At 37.3% G+C, this 9,140-nt stretch overlaps 1 long non-coding RNA gene across 1 annotated transcript in view; it reads right to left on the bottom strand.

Annotated features, from left to right (window-relative positions):
* Positions 1-5,807, bottom strand: part of LOC138793641 (uncharacterized) — a 41,435-nt gene extending 35,628 nt beyond the window's left edge. Inside the window, exon 1 of the long non-coding RNA XR_011363309.1 lies at positions 5,723-5,807. This is a non-coding gene — a long non-coding RNA (uncharacterized lncRNA). The remainder of the gene's footprint in view (positions 1-5,722) is intronic.
* Between the last annotated feature and the right edge of the window lie 3,333 nt (positions 5,808-9,140).

Genomic DNA, 9,140 nt, shown 5'->3' with positions numbered 1-9,140 from the left:
CTCTCCTGGCTTGTTCTATGAATCTCTGAGGGTCTGAACACCCAGACCCTGACCAATTAAACCTTTTGACATGTCTCTATGATATTTAAAAAGCTTTATTTTTTTAAGTGACAGTGACAGTTTAAGGCTGCTTTCACACTACGTATATTTCAGTCAGTATATGTATATTTCAGTCAGTATATTTCAGTCAGTATTGCAACCAAAACCAGGAGTGGATTAAAAACACAGAAAGGCTCTGTTCACACAATGTTGAAATTGAGTGGATGGCCGCCATTTAATGGCAAATATTTGCTGTTATTTTAGAACAACGGCTGTTATATTGAAATAATGGCAGTTATTTACTGTTATATGGCGGCCATCCACTCAATTTCAACATTGTGTGGACAGAGCCTTTCTGTGTTTTTAATCCACTCCTGGTTCTGGTTGCAATACTGACTGAAATATACGTAGTGTGAACGCAGCCTAAAGCTGTGCAGGAATGTGGGAGACCACATTTTTGGGCAGCCTCTTACCACCATGTATAAAGCCTCCTTTTCTCCAGGGGCCCCACAGCAGCTGCATAAACTGCCTCTATGGTACGTACACCCTTGCATCCTATACTACATTTATCATAAAGTGAACCATAAATTCTTGAAACTGCTCCTCTAGAATCATTAAAACAGTATTTAATAATAGTCACAATACACTTTGTCCGCTATGTCGCATACAGTGACATTTGCACTCGACAACTTCAGCTGTTCTATTCAGCTTTACTTGATAAACTTTTTTCAAGTGTGTGTGGGAGTTGTGACAGGAAGAGTTTTTTCTCTATTTGAATTCACAATGAAAATGTGTTTAGGATAGATATCCTGCAACATTTGTTTAACAAATGTGCCTGAATCTATACATAGTAGATCAGCCTTAAGAATCCTTAGTTCTTCTAGTATTACAATTAAGGAGTCAAAGTCTGTCTATAAAATTCTAGAATTTAAAGATTATGCCTTTTTTCATTTTAAAACAATGGAATCAATGGGCTGTTCTTATAGCACACTAATGTGCTGGCCCAGCAGAGAGCATGAACGAAGAAGGGTAGAATACATTGGGCAAGCCAGTGCCTGAGGAGCGCCAGTCATGCGGATCAGTGTTTAAGGATCCTATTATATAGCTTGATTATTGTGCAGGTATGGCTGGATAGTTTAGTGGCCCTTTATTCTTATCATTGTTGGTAACATTTCTCCTTTGATATAAGCAGTTATGTGGGGTCAATTAACAATTGATTTAAACAGCTTTAAAAGGGTAATCAGCTGATCGCTGGGCCTATTTTATGGGGCAAGGGCAGCCTGTTTTGGCCAATTATGGCTCTATGTCATAGGACTTTTAATGACTTTACTGGCCCTTCATTTGATTCATGTTATGATCTGCTGGCACAGATCTACCAAGAACAGCAAACTTATATGTAGCTATGGCTGCCATCTTGTTAGGGTGAAAAAAATGGGCCTTAACTCCTAGCTGTGACCTTATCGGTTACCGTTGTCACAGGGGCTGACGTCAACCCTATATGCAAACCATACTTTCTTTTTTTTATGCTGTAGCAACCCTGTATACAGTACAGTATGACATTTTAGTGGGAAGATCCATATGGTAGTTAGTGAGTACTGAGTACTCTCATATATATATATATATATATATATATATATATATGTACTCTATGTATCTAGACACTCTCACTAATTCTGAGGTACTATCTGTATTTGTCATAGCTATTTATTGGTAAACGAATAATGATTTCCTTTCCATATTCTCTATTCCCACAATTTGGTTATGTTCACACAACGTCAAAAATATTAAAAAGGCAGACGATTTTCATATTTTAAAATAACTGCAATGCATTGAAGTCATTTGGAAGATGGACGTCCAATGCACACAGTGTATTGAATAATGGACGTTTTTTGCCGCGGGCGTCAAAATAATTAACGTGATCATTATTTTCAGATGTCTTTTGCAAACAGCGGACATTTTTTATTAGTAGCTCATACACAGTTTTTTTCTTTTCCCACCGTTTTTTCTCCTTTTTTACTATTAAATTCAATGGACAATGGTTAATTAAGCCACACCCAAAGGGCAATTCGTAACCCCAAACTAAAATAATGTGCAAACACCAGTCATTGCACCAGACAGCTAAATGACGTCCGTTATTTTACTCTCAAAATAACATACGTAATTTTAAACGGAGCTGAAAAAACATTGTGTGAACATAGCCTTAGTCTATTCCCACATACAACAGCTATTAGGCCTGCATCTTCAACATTATTTTTGGCAATAATAATAGGGTTTTAAGTGCATTTATAATAGTTTGTACATATCAGTATTTAGCTTATATGCACATCAGTTTTATTATCATATAAAAATATTTTTTAACAAATGAATACAGTGTTACCAAATACTTATTAGATATGTGTAAACAGTCTTTTTGTATTTTATATCAGATATTTAAGTTTTGTATTGTATAGTGTTGCTGTTTTTCATTTGTACATATATTTAACTTGTGCTCACTGTACATATGTTTTTGGTACTTGCAGCTAAAACATTTTTGTATTAAAATTAATATATTTTGTTAATGTGAGTCTGCTTATTATATATGATGTAATAACTTATAACGTATCTCCAAACCTGAAGTATTCTTTCTAAATAAAGAAAACGTAATTACAGAAGGCTTGATTGTATTTTCAGTGTTGTAACCAAGAAACTCCAAATGGATTTACGTAGCAATATTATTTTTAGCCACATGAAACATACAGCATACTTGCTGTATCAGTAAAGTCACAGGTTTACTGTATTGTAGTGGAGAATTCAAGTGACATTTTAGCAGAAATCATTACACAATAGCTCTTTCTTTTTTGCATTCATGTAAGCACCAGTATTATTACACAACACAATGCAAGTTAATATTTTCTTACTGTTTTTGGCAAACTTTCAGTAATGTGAGTTTATTCTTGTCTAAAACTCTGCCTGGGTATTTTCGCAAAGTCATTACAAACTTTTTGGTTCCTAGAGATAACGGTAAAGCCAACTCATGGAATGCATTTAAGACACCAAGCCCTTTGCATCATTGTTAAGTTAGCACTCTGTTAGCTGATCCTGAACAGCAAAAGACTAGTCAAAGGAAAAAGTGCACCTGTTTCTCTCAAGAATTCAAAGAATCTTTTTTTCTGATGGGGCCTCTTTCTTAGAAATGTCTTTTTTATGTGGTTGCACACCATGGTCACACAGAGCATAGTAAGTTGTTTTCTGTTAAACAATCAAATACAAATTGATGTTTATAAATTACAAAAAAACCCCATAAACCTATAAAAAACAAAGCATGCATTCACAATTATTAAGCATTTGCATAACGTTTCACTCCATTCAGCGCCTCCTGTGTCAGCTATGGATATATTGGTCCTGATTAACTAAAATTGTCTGGTTTTCAAGAACACCAAACCCAAGGGCTTTAGTTACACAAATCGTCAAATTTATTATTGTGTCTGATTGCCCTTCGTATATCTGGTGGGTTGTTTTCACATGACACAACCTAAACATGACCATCCTACCACACTAGAAGTGGCTGTTTTTTAGAATAAAAAATACATTAAAACAATTACATTTTGCTTAATAAATATGTTGGTTATGGCACGTTTTAAAGGACATGTCCACTTTTTGGTTTTAAAGCACAAAAGGACGACTGACTGAGATTTTTGTGGACATGCTATTAAATATGGTGAAAACAAGAAATCAGCCCCACTGACTCTCTAAAGTTATTCTCCATTATTAAGGCTGTGCAGGATATAGCACACACTCGAGATTTGTTGAAGAAATGTCTACAGTTAAAAATAAAGAAAAGTACATGCACAAAAGTGGCTGCAAATCAACAAGTACTTTATTGAGGAATACACATACAATATCAAGAGGTAGATATGTATACAAAAATATCATGCCAAGTACAAACAAAACAGCAGATAAAAGCCAAGCCATATACCGTCCCTAATCACAAAACAACAATGCTGAGAAGATGACGAGTCCCCAACGAATAGTGTCAATCAAAGAAGACGAAAAAAGGTCCTACCCCATCTGTTGACTACCAGGCTTCCTAAGGAACATTTTATGTATGTATGTATGCTTATCTGGCTTTTCAATGTCCTATGTTGGAGCAAAATCTCTTAGCTACATTGAGTAATATTTATTTGCCCATACTTACCTGTGATTCACTGGTCATTCACTTTTACCATTGCTGTACAGAGCAGATGGTTGCCCTTATCTAAGATGGCACCTAATGGAGCTGGGGATGATGTCCTATCTTCTTTCCTGCTCTGTACCTCTGCTCTGAGGTGCAGTGAGATCGCCATGTCACCACATTGCGCTGGAGCAAGGGTACAGAGCAGCCTCTTGTGACCACAGGCATAACGCTGTCTGCGGTCACAAGAATGATTGACAACGTGAGGAGCTGATGACATCCACGCTGTCAATCAGGACACCCTATTTAATTATAAGCATGACATGCTTATAGTTAAAGGAGTTAGTGCTGCACCCAGCTGGTACCCCCTTTTGTTTGATGGGGCAGTTTGCCCTGTGTGGTCACCCAGGCGTTGCACTCCTAAGGCCAGCCCCGATTATAATTGGTTTCCCCCAAAGCACCCTACTCAATATTAGTGGCTCCTTACTACCCTTCATAGTAGTAATGTTCCTTTGTGTAAATGTGTTATTGCAAATCTATTTCCCAATTCAAAATAAAGATATTTGAGCATGCAGAAGAGGAAGCTACATCCCTCGTGGAGAATCCTGGAGCACATTGCCTAGGGGGGCCTGGTCTATGTCAGTATCAGCACCACATAGAGAGAGGTTTTAGTCCAAGTCGTTTTTTGTGCTGACAAATGCGATGCTTTGTACAGTATGTGTAACAGCCTTTATCACATATACTTAATTCTTTATAAAGGCCATTACACAGCTGCAATGTCACATACAATAAATTACTTGGACTTAATAATTACTCTGTGTGTTGCTGTCACTGACAGAGTAGACTGCTTGGGTCCAAAGAAGGGATTCAAAAGGAAACTTGGTATGGATATGAGGTGATCTTCTCCAGGGCACTCCTCAGATCCTATGTCGCATTTCTCAGCCTACCATACATTTCTAAAACCATCCCAATCCCCAATACATCACTGATTCTTCCGGCCTTCAATCCACATCTCCTGCAGTGGACGCATTTTACCCAGTTGACAGGCCCAGGCCTAACTTCTCTTCTAGATGAACAGCAACTCTGTGGACCATCCCCACTATTAACTCTTGGTGCCAAACCTCTAACCTTTTTACCTGTCAGTTAGTCGTTCCCCTGTAGCTGACAGCCAAAAAGACTATCATTCTCTCAGCCAGCTACAATAATCGGCCTTGCCAAGTATCACATCCTGCCGTCCAGGAGAAAGGTAACATAACAACATAAGATACATATAACATATTGTATATAGTATGTATAGGTAAATAATAAATATATAGTTAAGCAAAGGCTCACATAACTTTCTAGTCCATTTAAAGTGACAGGCAAAAAAGAACATTTTCATCCCATATATTGAAAAGAGGAGAACATAAATTTCACATGATTCCTAGTCCCCCCTTAAAGTAATGTGTCCCACCTAAAAGATAATAATGCCCTCTATGGGATCTAACATGTACAGTACATGTAACATGTACCCCACACAGTAAAAATTCTCACCTTTGAGCCCCCTGATAGGTAATGGCTTGCTCCATGCTTGCATCTGTATCTGTATCTTGAGGCATGTGCCCTAGATGCTTAGCGCATCATGTCACCCTATCATGTAAAAGAGATAAATTAAAATTGTATAGTATTTAAATTCATTTGTTGTTTGACAGTCAAGTTATATCAATCAAAGACTTGTCTAGTTTACAAAATTTATAATTATAAATTAACTTTATTTTTCTTGAAATTGAAGAGAGTGACCCAGGTCGGTCATACAGGGATACATGGCTTTGTTATGTATCTGGACTGAGTTGTATTTATGGCTGACGTAGACCTCTCAACCACAGTTTCTTGCTTTGTCTGGAGGTTTGGGTGTTTCTGGCTTCAGCACAAGGGAATGCACTCGAGGAACCACAAACTAGACTCCCACACGTTCCCATGGGTCACAGTGAGCATGCAAACCATGAGCTAAAATAATATACTTAAGGATGATTTGTCACCAATCTAAACCAATTGCCTACATCTACTGTCCACTCGGAATAAAATGTTAACTGTTTAAACTAGTTTGCTTTATCCTGTATTCAAAATAGAGTGGATCCAATTTTCAAAAAATTTTAAAAAAAAATAAATCTGTGAATCACCAATTACTACAAAGGAATATCATAATAGTTTTAGTGCACATAAATACATCATTGGCAACATGATTACAATATACAGTATTTAAAAACATAGCATTAAACAATTTAATGTCAGCTATTCACAGGGTCTCACAAAGGTTATGTTGTCTAACCTTTTTCTTGAAGGGGTACTCCTGAGAAAAACATTTCCTATGGGGATTTGCAATTTTGCTGGATAGTTCCTGATACGTAACAAATACAAATATACACTTATATAAATCTGCATAACTTTCTCGGTTTGAAAATTCTTTTTTTCTCTGAAGTACCCCCATAAATCCCAATAAAGAAATGATTTGTCAAGGGTAATTGTGTTTTGACAATGTTTTCACATTACTGACGTTCACATGTCTCTTATTATCTCTGGTATTTCACTTTATCCTTCTGATATCTTTTTATTAGGTATGGATGCCCCAAGGTTACTGCATATTCAAAGGCAGCCACACCAATGCTTAATAAAAATATATTAAAAAGCCAGATCTTTTATACTAGACAATATTTTGTTAGTTTTTGATGCAGAAGCAAGCCATTGATTGTTATAATGAGTTATCCATAATTACATCCAAATCCTTCCCCATGTAATCTCACCCAATAGTGATCCATTCAAAAACATTTATATGTTTTGCTCTAAAAAATATAGCTTTACATTTGTCATCATTGAACTTCATCCAACATTTGTTTCCCCTTTTAGCTTTTAGCAAGTTTATCCAGGCCCCGACTGTGATGTTAAATGAAACCTGTGAGCAGTAGAGATGAGCGAGCACTGAAATGCTTGGCTCAATTAACAGGCCCCATTACAAACTATGGTAAACTTGAGTATTTGACTACTTGCCCTGCACTCGGCAGGACGGAGGGTTCCTGGGTAATCTGAAGGTGACAGGGTGTTCCCTAAATGAAAAAATATTCTTACCCCTCTGGTCTTCTATCTTTCTTGACTATCACAGCTCAGCCAATCAGTGACTGATTGCGTCTCTGTATCCATGGAGACCCGACCTTCTGGATTAGCAGAGGATCTCGCCTCTGATCGGGAAGGTCCGATTGTGACAGGTACACTTTATTAAGGCTGTGGAAATGCATTATGTTTCCCTATTACAATGATATCAAATTAATTCTAAACTGCTGTGCCATTTCAGAAAAATCACAGTTGTATCTTTGCCCAGGAATGGGGCATGCCCAAAGATACAGGGCAGTTTTATAGATCTCTTTGCTTATACAGAGAGACCTGTCAATCACGGTTGGTCGATTGCGCAGCGGTTCAGAATGCACGGTGTATTATGATAGGGAGGCCTCCATCATTATGATAGAGTTGCATGCAGCCTGTGGTTCGGGAACCGTGAAAATAATCACAAGTTCCCTTTAAATTTTCCTGTCTATAGTTAACAGGCCTTTTCTTTGAATCATTTACTTTTTGTCTGTATACTGAATAAACGTATAAAAGTGGAAGGTTTTCATGGTTACGGCAGTTAGTGATTCTCGTGTTTAACTGCTTCATAATTTTCACAAAATTGCCTATGAACTTGTTTTTTCCCCCCTTATTTATATAGGTATGATTCCATATTTTATAGGGTTTTAGACCGTCTCCCATAAAATGACTCAGCTGGGTATTTCTGGATTTTATAGACGGTATAAATATGCCTAAGGCATTTTTGTGATTCACTTGCCCTAATTATCAGGAGCAATAAAAAATGATTAACCCGCATCTCTAATTTTTACTCAATTCCTATTTTCGCAACGCATAAGTAAACTTACCGATATGATTGTTTAATGTATCATGCTTGAATTATTAAATGTATTTTTAAAGATTATTTTGTTTTTATTTAGATATTCACAAATAAGGATACTGAACATTTTGGGGGACTTTTACTATCACTATGCAGATTCGGCCCCTCTCCCTGGCATATGCCTGCCACATCCTCAGGTCATCTGATGGGCGGGTGGGGGGAAGGGGGTGTGGCAAGGCGGAGAGAGGATTTAAAACTTCTTACAGGCATAAATCAAGATACACCTCTTAGTGCACCTCTTAGTAAATCCGCGCAGGAGAAAGGGGGCAGTGCTTTATACCAATGATATGAGCTTGATAAAGAAGGCAGATCGGCGTTGAAACGCATCACTCTTTTCTAATGTACATGTTATCGGAGTGTGCAATAAAGTGGTGCTTTTATTAGCAACAAGAGTCCCTATTCCTGCGCCAAGGCTGAAAAGTTGATCCAATTGGTGGATGTAAGTTGGTCCATGTTTTACCTGTAATATTGCCAGATAGCATCAGGATAAGCCCCAGCTTTGGGACTTTATAACACTTTCCCAGTTGTCAACAGAAGACTGATCACTTCAAAGTCCCTCGTTCTATGGCTCTTATTTGAGGTCAGTGCAAGTACCTTGTTCCATAGGAACTCTACCTGTGTGTGGTATATACATTGAAAATCCATAACATATGTTCTTATATGAATACCGTATCACTTACTGATTGCATTTTATATAATAAAACTAATTAGAGTTGAGATAATTAAAATATTAAGCGTCACTGATATCTTGATGTTCTTGAAGTCATGATGCCAAAAAATATATAAAAATATATTGTTTAAAGGACAACTCCGGCGAAAAAATTTTTTGGCTTATTTAACACACATTACAAAGTTATATAACTTTGTAATGTGGTTAAATACCCGGTCTGGCCCCCTTCCCCCACTTTCCGACCCCCGACCCCCCACCCCGGAAGTTAAAGAATGTATACATTACCTATTACGGTCGTCACGGTCCTC

The sequence above is a fragment of the Dendropsophus ebraccatus genome, chromosome 5, assembly GCF_027789765.1.
Source record: "Dendropsophus ebraccatus isolate aDenEbr1 chromosome 5, aDenEbr1.pat, whole genome shotgun sequence".
In the NCBI taxonomy this organism is placed as follows: Eukaryota; Metazoa; Chordata; class Amphibia; order Anura; family Hylidae; genus Dendropsophus; species Dendropsophus ebraccatus.
This window is presented reverse-complemented; position numbering and strand designations above follow the sequence as displayed.